Here is a 14,234-nt window from a genome sequence, read left to right on the forward strand (position 1 = left end):
CAGCGTCTTACTTCTGACTTGAGGGCAGACCTTGGTTTGGGTTTCCAGCTCTTAGCCAAGAGCTGCAGGGGAATCCAGAAAAGAGTCTTCAGGTTAGGCTCAGAGGGCAGGCTCGGCAGGTTAAGCTCATCCAGAGCATCCAAGGGAAACAGGATTCCTGAAAGCAGAGACAAGGAGGTGTTAGAATCTTATCTCAACAGAGATAACTAGATTCTCAGGTGATAGCTAGGCTCAGGTGCTAACCAAACAGGATCAACACTGCGGCGTTGAGGCAAGGTCTGAAGGCAGGTTATATACTGGAGGATCCTCTGATGATGAGATGCGCCTCAGGTGTGTTGGAGGCTCAGCTCAGGAGGATCCACGGCGCACTCTGCTGGAGAGAGGTGGTACAGCTCCAGATCCCAACAACATGCTCTCTGTGTATCATGCAAAATAATACAGTCAAGGGACGGCAAATAAATGTATTGTATTTACATGTGCACTGAAACTATAAGAGGAACTGACACTGAACATTTAAAAAAACAATTATAAATCATAATAAAAAATTATAATTAACAATTATAAAAGACAATATTACACTATCTTATCTGTAATGTAATAGTATCCAAAATCAACAGCCAGATTCAAGCATTATTTACCAGACATTAATATTTGCACTAATTTACTTATGGACCGTGTGGAAATCTAGAAAAATAGAATCAATGTAAATAGTGTTCCTCTGTTTGTCTTTATCCTATTTCTAGAAGTAGAAGTGAATTAAATGGTGCTATTATTATGTGGAAAACAAAAAAAAAGCAGATCTTTAGCATCCTTATCGTGTTGATATGTTCTACAAGTCTCCTATACTGTTTATATTTTGACCACTGCAGCAATTTATAAATGTAAATTTTCATTTTCACTGCCAAGCTGCTGCTCATTCCCTGTCAGAGAGCTGTATGTAACAAAATTTTGTTTTGTATAAACTCTGTGTATACAAAATGACGACAAAGTTTGTCTAAGTCTAAGAATCTGACCGAATCAGAGCTGCGTCTGGATGAACCAAAGTGGACTCTTTTTTCAGAGCTTTTGGGGCTTTTAAAAAATATGATGGTCTTCCCAAGGTGATTAAAAAGTTGTGCATAGAGAAAAATCTAGCAGCAGTCTGTGATGTTAAGTTTCACCTGTGCTTTTATTGTGAATTGCTGACAGCGAGACCTTGACAGGAAATGACACAGGGTTGCCAGGGGTAACGACAAGTCCAAAGTAAAGGGTCTGGATGATGATGACTTACTAAATATTAAACAATCATTCCAGCCACTAAATAAGGTTAACACCCCCAATGTTGTATTCATTAACAGCACCAAAATGATATGTGATGTTATGCAGTAACAAACGTCACAAACGTCTGCTGGGATGGTGATGTCATCGGCCGTTATTAAAAATAATCTTAAAAACCAAATCAGCACAAACGACAGTTTGACCAGCACAAATACAGTAGCCTAAAAAGTAGACTAGATGATTTTGATTCAATTCGGAGCTTAATAGGCCACTGGGTGACCTAAGAAATATTTAATATCTCTTAAACAAAAGTAAGTTTTTTTTTTTTTTTTTTTTTTACAAATGACCATTTTAAACGCATAAACCTGCACAAAACAAGCAATAACCATTTAGTCTTCCCTCCCCTTCATCCCTTAATCCTTGAGTTTTCTTCACCTCAGCTTCATGCAGCTTAAGCTGCCCCCCATTTGATGATGCGGTCCAGGGTGTAAACACTGTGCATCTGAAATGCAGAGCTGTAAACTCCCTGAAATCCGTCCACCGCGCCCAGTTTGAGCGTATCATTACAGGTGAGGATGAGTCTATCCATGGTGCTGAACTTGAGAGCTGTTGGTCCAGTGATGTTTCATCCCTATTTTCTTCCCGGTTGGAGCTGTTTGCGTGGATGAGATAGAGTGTAGACAGGCAGGTACAGTAAGTAAATTGTAGGAAGAGATTAGGACTCAGAGAGCAGCTAGCAGAACGCCTGAAAACGGAGGTAAAGAGAGGAAACTGCCACACAAACTAGAAATCAGGAACCAGGTGACTAGAATGCAGATTTCTGTGACAGAAGACAAGAGGTTCAAATCAGAACCTCTGGAAGCAGGGAACACAAAGAAGTACGAGTCTTATTACCAGTAATGTGAGAAAAACAATCTGGCGAGTGTCTCTGGGAGCTGGCTCCTCTTTAAGCTGTTCCTGATGAGCTTTACTGAGCCACAGCTGTGGGAGCTGCACATGCCGGTCAAAGCCTGCAGGCAGGAGCAGAGAGGAACACCATAACAACCTACTCACAGCTCTTGGTAGATTTGTCATATTACTGTCATTTAATTTGCTGTTGATACAACAAATTTCTACATCTTTTTGTACATCTTTTTTTTATATATTTTATTCTTTTTTCCCAAGGAAAATCTATGAATCTCAGAGGAACTTAGCTCTGCTCTGCTTTGAGTCCTTGTCCTCCACAGGGGCTTTCTTTTAAACTCAGTTTTCCGCTCTCTCTCTCGCTTGGTCTACTATATTATTGATTGTTTTTTTATACAGATCTTAACAAAACCAATCTGTTATGCCAGCTTTCTAATTTGTATTGCTATAAACTAGGATATATTCATTAGAGTTATATTGTGTTTCATGAAATCTAAAACTATAAGTGAAAGGCGGCTGACGTTGCACTGGTCTCCACATAAATTCTTCACAGTAAATGTATGGCAGTGGCACAATCTCACTCTGAAAATCTTTGAAAAATCAAACATCTCACAGACAGAAATTTATCTTAAAAATTTCCACCTTAATGTAACCTCAAATAATTCCTGTAATGTAAATATAATTAAAACATTTACAATTTTTGGTTGACTCTTTTGAAGTTATCCAAATTTGTATAAATTCTTAATCAATAACCCATGGCTCCCTGTTTCTCTATGGTGTGAATATGATGTGAAAATCGATTTTTCTTACTCCTCAAAGCAGGGGAGACAACAGAAGGAAGATTTACTTCTTTAGAAAAGAAAGAGTTGTTCTGACCTTGAGAAACAGAGAAATAGCTACAAACAAAATACAAATGTGTCTGAATCATGCTGACAATCATAATACATACATATATACTGTAGCAATGAATGGAGTCTTAAGTTAACTATGTCTTCATAACCATTTTTTTTATATTTTATTACAAATTTTTTTTTTGTTTTTTATCTCATCATGTTTATCCCAAAATAAACATGTCAAGTTTGCTTTATGCATTAATGTTTTTCCAACAAGATGTGCAGGTGGATTTGGTGTGAAAGAATATATAAGTTGAAAATCACCTCATGCCCATGCTGAGCAGGGTGGCGGATCTATGATGCTCTGGGACTATTTTTCTAACACACTCCCTCATAATTGTTGGAATATATAGTAACGTGCATTACTTTTTTATTTCAGGCTGATCGTTCATTACATATGAAGAAGAAATGGGTCACTTTATATATATATAAAATTAGCCTTCTTCAAAGGCCTTCTTAGTCCTCAAAGCGACATATTTTGGAAATGTATTCTCTGAGCTTTAGATAACAGAGCTTAGGAAGACAGGAATCAGGATGACACATAAATTAGAGAGGCTGTGCAAAGAGAAATAATCAATAAATAACATTGCAATGTGTGATTTAGAGCTAGTCTGGCCTCCAGTCACAAATGCATCTGAAATCTGTGCAGCTGTGTGGTAAAAGCCAAACATTTTCTGGCACAGTTTGAAAACAGTTCGTGTTAATGGCTGTGATTTTTTATTTTTTTTCGCTGAGGATCCAGACTATTCCTGAACAATTTAAATATATCTGACATTTATTATGAAATCGATGGTGAAAGGCTTCATTGGGAGCTTCAATTAGCAGAAACTAATTTATTCAAGCAGGAGTACAGGCCTTTTTGTCAGTTAGCTCCATGATTTACTTCAGTCTCTGTGAAATCTTATGAGATAAATCATCAAGTCATATCAAAATAGAGAGTAACCATTGCTAGTGTTAGCTTAGCATTCTGCAAACCTCCTCTCAAGAGCAAGCTGCAAGTTGATGAACAGGTTGTGGCTGTACTGGGTTGAGCATGATGTATCTTTAGAAAAGTCTGACAGAACAGCAGAAAAACATCCATTAACAAAATATCTATGGGTTAAAGCAAGAACATCTTAGCTTTGGTGAAGGAATAAATTGGACACAATCATATAACAGATATAAGCCAAATAGCACTGATTCGATATTTCCATATAATTATCTGAACGCTCTGTACATGGCATTGTTTTTTGAGAGGTTATTGCCTAGGAGTTAGAAAGGGCTAACTTTCTAAAGGGTTAAATCTCTTGAATCGGTAGTAAGGACAAAATATAAGATGATAATAATTCTGGAACATCCTTTGTTTTTGGACCAAGTATCTATCACTTCCATCACAAAGTAAAGCTAAAAAAAACTTAGTTGAAGTGATTTCTTTTTCTAAATCTCTTAACTGTTGTTTTACAACAACTTACAAGCGTGCTTGCATATTCATTTTATCCACTGAACAATATTTCCTATGTTGATATCGGTATCTGAGCCCTTAGAACTGGATCAGAATCCAAAAATTTTACTCAAATATGTAAGAGTAAACTACTTGATCATGCTTTTATCTAAGTAAGAGTAAAAATAGCCATCCAAGAAAATACTCAAGCAAGTAGTAAGTAAGTAGAGTAACTCATCATCACATCTGATATTTAAAATAATATAATAAAGACAGAGAAAAATGTAAAGTCATGTGCAAGTTCTGCCATTTTAAATACCGTAATTAAAATAATTAAAACAAAAAATTATTGGAGAAAATAAAACAATTCTTGGCTTTTTTCCAGGTTTATTTTTAAATTAAAGCTTATGAAACCAGTATCTCCAGCGACAATATTTAGTCCTTACTGTATGTTAGCCTCCAAACTCCATGGGTTCAAGAAAGCTTTTGTACCAAAAAGAAGACAAAATTTGACCCAAACAGTGAGGACATAGCATTCACATTTTGGATGCTGATCAGATGTGGTTTAATCCAAAGGACCTCCATTCTGACAGCGTTACCACTTATGTATTGGAGTGTTTCATATGAGGTTTATCAGATTCTGGGATGAGAAGACTGATGTAAATCAAAAGAAATCTTTTTTTAAAACCTCTTCAAAGTTTTTCTTCTCCTTTACATTTACTTTCTTATCTAAACCCATGTACTGCATACAATATAACCAAAACCTGATGATAGAATAATGAGATGATGAATCTAACTGGACCTCGTCTCTTTCTGCTGACCCCCATCTCTGACACTATAGTGTGTTTATGTTTTATTTTCAAACAGCTCCATCTCTTACTGAAGCCTAAAGCCAGTTTCTTTACACTGATCTCCTGTTTTTATTTATTCCTTTTTTTGACAGGAAACATGCTCCATTTTCTCTTCTCTTTCTCTGAACATCTCTCATCGTGTTCAAGGGCTGTATTTCATAAGAGAGTAAACAGCTCTCAGGAAGGCTTTTATCATGCCTGCCTGTCTGTTATCAACCCCCTTTCTTCTGACGTTAAAAAAAAAAAGAAGAAGAAGACGGACATTGACCATTTACTGTATCAAAACATGAGTCTTTGCAGAAAAATGCATTTTAATCTCTCTAGGAATTAAAATATAGTAAATTGCATTACAGAGTCTAAAAATATAGAGAGATTAGTTCTGATGAGCTACATCAAACCATTTTAAGTACCGGTAACATAAATAATACAGTCTCATGGTTCCTAATCTTTTAGCAGTCAGTCTGAAAGATTCATTTTCTACCAACCCACTGACTGATCTCTGTTAAAACAAGCCCTAGAGGAGGATTTCTAATGATAGATATCTCTCTAGGTTACAAGCTGGCACAGTAAAAGTCTTAATAAAATGCAACTGTTATGAGAAACATTTTTTTAACCACACCAACTTATTCTTATCAAAGGTAACAAAAACATTTAAAAAAATCCTGCATTAAATCACAGAATGGAAACTGAAAATATGCAGGCCTTTATAATAAAAACTACAAACAAAAGGCTAAAATTGAGGTATAGGCATCAGATAGTTGAAAAAATAATTCAAATTAAGAATCATTAAAGTATGAAATTTATCACGATTTTCTTAGCCTATTAAAAGAAACAAGGTTCAGAATTAAAGAACGAATTTTGATGGCAGATGTTTATTTGTAGGGAAAAGGGAGGTGGAACTGAAAGTCTCAGAGCGCCTTTTATTAATTCGTGTTCAGCACCAAAACCACCAGGTCTAGAACTGGAAACAAGAGCTTCTTGGAAAGGACCTAATTTATAATGATTTTCTACACTGACCACTTGAAGCGCTTCACACTACAACCACATTTACCCAATCAATCATACACAATAGCTTACTTTTCCAAGGGCACATCATGATGAAGGCTATGACTGAATGTGCGCCCTAACCCTTCAATCACTATGTAGGGCTGGAACTATAAAGTGGACTCATTTAACTTAACGTTCAAACGGAGGACCACTGTTTTTTGCTCCCCGTTATTCACATAACTATGGTTCCTCACGCGTGCCATCATTGTTCTCTCTAAGCCCCAAAATAAATCCCATGATGCTTATCGAGGAGAGCTCTTACAGTACAAAGCATTCTGGGATAAATCTGCTCATTTAGTTATCATTGTGGGTGCATTGTGGGGAAACTTTGAGTGCACTTCTTTTTCATCCAATAGAGACTCGGACACTCCTGCAAAATGGCGTGCCACCTATATAGTGCTTTAAATGGCGTTTAGGGTGTACATTTGAACACATCCGAATATTTGAACCCACAACCTTCCAGTTAAACTCCCAATAGTTGTCCTCACTTTGGATTAAATCCAGCTGATCTGTGTCAGCTACTGTCAGTCTGTTTATCTCCTGCAAGGGTCCGTCCCTCACATCTTGTTCTCTAGGTTGGAGGGCTTACTGGCTTCCACTCCCTCACCCTGGGTTCTGTCTGTGGGGGCTTTTTGATAAAAAAAAAAGCCTCCTAGGTACTTTCTCTTGTAGGTTTTCAGTGGGTGTCCCAGTGGGATTAATGATTCACAGAAGGAACTATGAGTCCATTTGGGATTTGAACAATTTAAGCTGGATACCAGAAAAGTGATAAACTGTTAACTTGTGGGAGTTTATACTCATATTTAACCTGTATGTTAATCTGTTACATCTATTCCCATTGCAGTCTTATAGTTATCGAAATGACAAGTACAGTACCGACAGGCCTAACAGAGAGCCCTAGTTTGTGCTTCATGAAAACAAAAATGAAAGGAGGGCATTTTAAAGCTACAGTGTGTAATAATTACAGGCATATAAATTCAGAAATTTAATATATTATACATAACTATGTTATTTATCATCACCTATGAGCTCAGCCTTTTAACCATAACATTTGCGTTGCCTTAGAATTCGTTATTTATAATTACATAGGAGCGGGTCTCGCAGCCATGGAGGCTGACATCTTTGCGCTACGGCAGCGCAGAGGCAACAAACTAGCGATTGCGAGATCGCCCATTACGCTCGAAAATAACTACGGCAAGTTGAGAGAGATGAACTGAGACGGTACTGAACAGTAGATGGCAGTATTATGCCTGAGAAGCGTTTAGTCTGCCTGAAACCAAAGAAGAAGAAGAAGCAGGTATACTGCGCCTCGGTAACAAGAAAGGTGAACAAGGCGGCAGGCGTGAGTGACTTTGCAAACTGTTTGGCACTGTGTGGCCAAACATCAGACGAATGGAGGATCATGCCTACTCTGTATCACAACGAAAAGCGGCGGACACCGAACCCCCGTCATCTAAGAAGCGGAAACACGACGAGAATAAACGCAAGAGTGACAAGGAACGACAAAAAACACGGATCAACATTGGCACGGCATTTACACGATGGAAGTCACTGATGGAGGAAAAAGGTTTTCAAAGTGACGCTCAAGTTGCCAGTTTTCTCTTGGACAGGTAATTAATCCTATACACACAATTGTCTAATATCACTGCAGTTTTTGGAGTACAGGATGCTCAGACCTGTCTAAAACAATAACATGCTGCGTGATGATGCTGTTACTCTCCAGTATACTTATTCAGCAACGTCCCTGACGTTTCACAGGTAATGATTCAGTAATTTTCTGTAAAATAATTTTCTGGATATATACCTCGGTTACTTCTCTCCGGCTCCTTTGGAGATCTTCAAGCCTTTCCTCCTCTGCTCTCACCCCGCTGGCTCCCCTCTCTCGCCTGGCCCCAGCTGCACGCTCACCCCGGCCTCTCTGCCCTCTTCCTTTCCCTCTTCCTTGCCTTGTAACCCCCGTGCCACAAACAAGACTTGGACTCTGTAAACGGGGAATATATATTCTTCCAGCGAACACAATCTCGCTGTTAAACTAATGACTACAATTACTTCGTCTGTTTATATCACCATGCAAAGCAGCTCACCAAAACGTCACAACGACGTAGAAAAAATAACGGGTATATTTATTATCTTAAGTCTACATGAAATCTATACCCTACACAGACTAATGAAATACTATCTGTAAAATTATCTATGTAAACAAACCTCATCACTTGAGAAGGTAGGTGATGCAGACGTCGTGGAAGACATTTTGTCCCGTAACGCTCGCCGTACTGTGGGGGGGAGAAGCGGTGGGGGGGAGACGTTCATGTTGCTGCAGTCTGCAGTCTGACCGCTAGATGTCGCTGAAAATTACACACTGTAGCTTTAAATATAAATCTAATACCAGCATTTTGAACCTTTAAATTAATCTAAATTATTTGAATGGATCACTTCCAAAATCAATGATTACACCCTCTCTAATTACAGTAATAGGATGATTAATCAAGTTAAGAATCCTTGAAATAACAAAATCTTAAAAAAAAAAAACTATATATATATATATATATATATATATATATATATATATATATATATATATATATATATATATATATATATATATATATATATATATATATATATATATATATATATATATATATATATATATATATATAACCTACCGGTAAGTAAAAATCATAAGGAAAATTTAGTAGAATTTTTAGAGAATCATTAGCTGTTAAAATGTTTACTTTATAAACAAGTCAGTGTAGTTGGCAGAACTGTTTCCTTGCAAATTCTGCCCTTAGATCTTCGTTTGTTAAATTAGAATTTTCTGCTTGTGAAATCCTGGCTTCTGTTAAGTTTCTTTGGTTTCCTTTAAAAATTCAACATGATTGTTACATTATTTCCTGCATGGTTGTCCTGTGTTTTAACCAATGACTACCACACAGCCTTTGTACAAACGGACGTAGACGGTGGATGACTTAATACAATTCTTTTTCTCTGGTATTCTGAAATATAAAGTCAAGTTTTTCTTTACTAATTGGAAACTCAAAAAAGTTTACAGAAGAAAAGGTTGGAGGAATTAACTCCAAGTGACGCAACGAATTTTTGACTCTTTAATCAGAATGAGGCGTCACGTCTCGTTGGGAACCAAGGAAGGACCTCAGATGTTCTCTGTTTTTACTTAATCATATTTAGTCACTTAACACAGTTGTTTTAATTGCTGATGAAGGTTCTCAGTCATCCAGGTCATCGTCATTCCGTAAAAATTCAAAAAATATCCACTGGACTTGGTTTTCAAGATTTGAAGACGTTAAACGTCTAGACGAGAAAGCTTCCTGGAGAGGTGGCGAAACCTCTTCAAGTCCAGTGGATATTTTTTGAATTTTAAGGAAAGTTGTTTTAATTCCTACCCTGCAAACAGGAAACTATTCTGTTAAAGTAACTACATATGATTAAGTAAATGCAAAAAAAAACTTTTGCATTTTTTTTTCAGTGTAAATGAGGTTGACTTCAGTATCACCATACTTACATTAATCTTACTAGAATTTTGTAGAAATAAGCAGAACAAAATCCCAAAAGTGGCTCTTTGCATAACATATCTAATCATACTTTGGTTGAATAAATGATTTGAAACTTTGTTTTCTGTTTGAACTCAATTACTCCTATTTTTTCTGTAGAAACTGTCACAAAGACAAATGGTTAAAGTTTTCTTTTTCTAATATGTTGATAAAGTCAAACATTTTGATTGCCTCTAGTTTTTTTCTTAACATGGCTGTAACTCTCACTCCTTTTCACAGACTCCCACATTTACCACCTCAAATGAAAATGCCCATCTGTTGGTTTCTCCTAATTGCACCCCATTTGGCTTGTCAGAACATTAACTCAGCAGGAACCATATAACCATATTTTTCTGAGAGTACAAAACTCCACAGGAGACTCTAGTGATGGGGAAGGTGTGTGTTTGTTAGAATGAAAGTCAACACTAGGATTACAGATTAAAACATCAGCTGAATAGATGTAACTTCTTTGTATGTTGGTCCACTTTCACTTGGCAGCAGGAACAAACTGTGAAAACAAGACTGACTAATGATCACCAATGGAGATATGTGTGAGCAAACTAATTCATACAAACATTGGCGTCCTATTTGGAGTCAAGTTTCTGGTCATCATTTGTCTTTTTTTCCTACAAGGCTTGAGAAAAATGCATTTGCCTTCTCTTAGCATAACTAGTTTTATCAATCTAGAGATATCAGATAGTAAAACCTTTCATTAAGAGAGATTGTGTCATGTTGTTTCCTCTCTTTCACTTAAAATGGATCAGTATAAACCAAGCTTGTATTGAATTTAATTTTGCTCTTTCATTATGGCCATAAACAGATACTATTCAAGCAAACGATTTACTGTATTCATGTTCTCTGGACATTTTTGGAAGAAACAACATTTTTCAGATGTTTCACTGACAGTGTTGGCAAACTTGCTAACATTGTAAAACTTCATGCTACCTTTTCAATAATGCTGTCTTTAATGTTAATGTAAAAATCAATGTCAAGTTCGATAAATAATATTCATAAATTGAATCAAAATCATAATAAATCATTAAAGCCTAAGCCCTGAGGGTCTTAGGAGCAAATTCCACCCTGATATTTCATTTTGTGAATTAAAGCAAGTACAGCTCTAAAACTGTAAATTGGAAATGGAATTGTTTGTATTTGTATGACAGAAAGGCATTGAGGAATACTTTTCAGGTGGAACTACTATTTTAAATGTCACCAAGTCTGATTTATAGGTGATTAAACAAAGAAAAAATGAAAAATATTTAGCCTCGGCAAATTTTTTTCAAAATAAAACACTGCAAAACACCATGTTACCCCAAATGAAACTTTGGATGAGCCCCCAGATTTAATAGATCCACCTCTTGACTATAAGTCAAGCAAATTTGGACTGAATAAGTTGAAGCATGTTTGTTCCACAAAGGTTTTAGTCGGCAGTGTGCTAGGTGGAAATGGGATTTTAGCACAATACCAAAAGTGCAAAAATGTGTTGTTCCATTAATAAAAGGGAATCTGGCCAGACAAATATGCTGATTCACATTATTAGAGATCTTCTGCATAAGAAAAAAGCATTTCCTCATAAGAATTAGCTGTTGTTTCATTAAAATTTACCAATATTATCATCAAACTGAATAGAAAATAAGAATAACAGAGTAAGCTTATGTACCTCTGACCCTGACTTGGAAAGGTCTGAGCCTTTAGTTCCCAATGAAACTTGAGGCTATTGGGGGTGTGGCTAAAAATGAATACCTTGCATTACTCCCGCCGGATCACACATGTCAAGTGGAATTTTGAATCTCATTTTAGTTGTTAACACAGCTATAAAACAAAAAGTACTTGTGAAAAGATACATTTGAAACATGTTTTATAAGTTTTATAGCCCCATTTGAAAGGAGTGTGGATGAAACACTGTGTGACTGTAAATAGATAAACATGAGCAGGTGTCAGTTGGGCCCTGAACCAGGCCAGCTGGGCTTAAGGAGTTAAAAACAATGACAACTGTGGATGAAAAGGATGATTTCATTTAAATCTTGGAGGCATAGGGAATCTAAATTGGACCTTGGGCCTTCCTGGTTGCCCACCGCCTCCCCCCTATTAGCAGCACTGAGTCACCTATGTGGCAACTTCTGCCACTTTTCGCCCCCATGCTGTCACTTATGTACTTACAAATATTAGAGCTAACATTCCTGAAGGACACTGTTTGTCCACGGTGATGGAGCTCCTCTGATTCACATCACATTCTCCGTTTTATAATGCTGAAGGACAGAAGAGAATGGGCTTCATGGGAACATTTTTATGCTGGACGTGCTCTCTGAAACACCAGTGAGACTGAAAGTAAAATAGAAAAAAGAGATTACTTTTGCCAGTAAACCTTGATAGCAAAAAATAGGTTTGTCTATTTAATGAAATTTACTCAAGAAGGAGAAAGGGAAGGCTCAGGAACATCATGACTCATGGTTCAATAACAGTGGTGCTTTAGGGCCACCTGGTGGACATAATAGGTATCAAAGTCACAGAAGGGAGAAATGTAAAAATCAAAGATATTAAATGTGTACTCTCTTATTCTAATCATCATAATATTTTTTGTGTTATTCCCTGTGTTTTTCCACAAAACAATCTAATACATGTACTGAATGCTTTTGAAATTATAAACTGATTACTCAACAACAAGCATGCCGCAGAAAAGTGACACCAGGATAGTTCCTAAAGCTGGCTATCATGACCAAAACATTATTCATTCATTCCTGCTCACTGAAATTCTCTGATCTGATGGATTTTCAAACACAAAAATTAATGTATAAGCTAGAAATAAACGTTTACTATTTGCTGAAAAAGATGAAGCGTATATTTACAGGGATAATCTGAATTTCAAAATCCTGTGTGGTCTGACACACATGAAAGTAATGTGCATTTCAATAAACTGTGTAAAGCAATGTCAAAGCATTAGACTGTTTAGGGAAAAGGCTTCAAATGGTTTTTCTATAAAAGATATATCAGATAAAAGAAGCTTTAAAAGCTTCAAAAGATCCTTAGACTTAGACAGAATTTATTGTCATTTTGTACACACAGAGTGTAGACAAAAAGAAATTTCATTCAGTACAGCTCTCAGGACTTTTTCATCTTTTAAAGTGCAGCAGTTATAAAAGGTAATAAGCAGTAATACATATAAACATAGGACTGTATATATGTATGTATCCATTTAGGTGACCGGACGTGAAGTTTTCTGGAAACTAAACTGAACTTTTCAAGCTTGACCATGACCTGGATGACTTAGAAGCTTCACAGTTATGAACCGAAAGAATGGCGGTAAACAACAATGGGCCAGATAATATCACATTCAGAATATAACAAAAATCAAGAAAAACACCACCTCTGAAAGGATATTGGCTGAGCTGCAAGACATGACTGAAGAAGAAATGAAAAAATATGCATATAATCTTTTATTTATAGGTTATGATTTCCAAATAAAAATGTTTTTATAATTTTTATTTAACCTACAACCTTTTACTGGGTTTCTTTTAAGAAGTTTTTTTTGTTTGTTTTACTGTAGCATAGAGAAAATCTTTAAGGTGCAGCTTTACTCTTTTAGTTCACAATAGCTTCCAAAATATGTGACATATACAGCTAACTTTAGTAGGGTCACTTTTATTTAGTATTGGATGTTAGCGCAGCATTCTACACTGTTGACCACTTAATTGGAGTGCTTGGGAAACTGGTTTGCTCTTTCTGGTACAGGACAGGACTGGGTTAAATCCAACGTGTAGGCCAGGTCATTTTTTGCATCAGTATCAAAATCAAACAAAATCACATGTGTTCCCCCAAGGTTCCATCCTAGGGCCACTTTTATATGACATCTACATGCTCCCCCTCATTCAGATGTTCATAAATAAAATATAATCATGATTACGTAGACGACACAGAGCTGTACATTACGATGTGACCAGGTGACTAAGAACTCATTCAAGCACAGCTGATTCAAGATTAAATGTATTTTTGGACCAAAAGAAAAGTGCAACAGTAAGTACACAGCTTTAGTTAATACAACTAGAAACAACCAATCGGATGCAAAAATCTGGGTGTAAGGATGTAGAGTTTAACTCCTGAACCTTCAGAGGTTCATAAAGACAGTATCAATGTCAGCCTTCTATCGTCTAAGAACTAATGCCTCATAACAAATAAATTAATAATCTTATGTATAATTGACTAGTGTAATGGTGTCTTTAAATTTCTGCCTGAAAAGTCGATCAGACAGCTGAAGTTGAAGTCTTTTTCCTGAGTACTCACCAAAACTAAGATAGTGGAGCACATCACCCAAAAAAGA

The sequence above is a fragment of the Cyprinodon tularosa genome, unplaced genomic scaffold (assembly GCF_016077235.1).
Source record: "Cyprinodon tularosa strain WSP-4 unplaced genomic scaffold, ASM1607723v1 ctg12, whole genome shotgun sequence".
Lineage (NCBI taxonomy): Eukaryota > Metazoa > Chordata > Actinopteri > Cyprinodontiformes > Cyprinodontidae > Cyprinodon > Cyprinodon tularosa.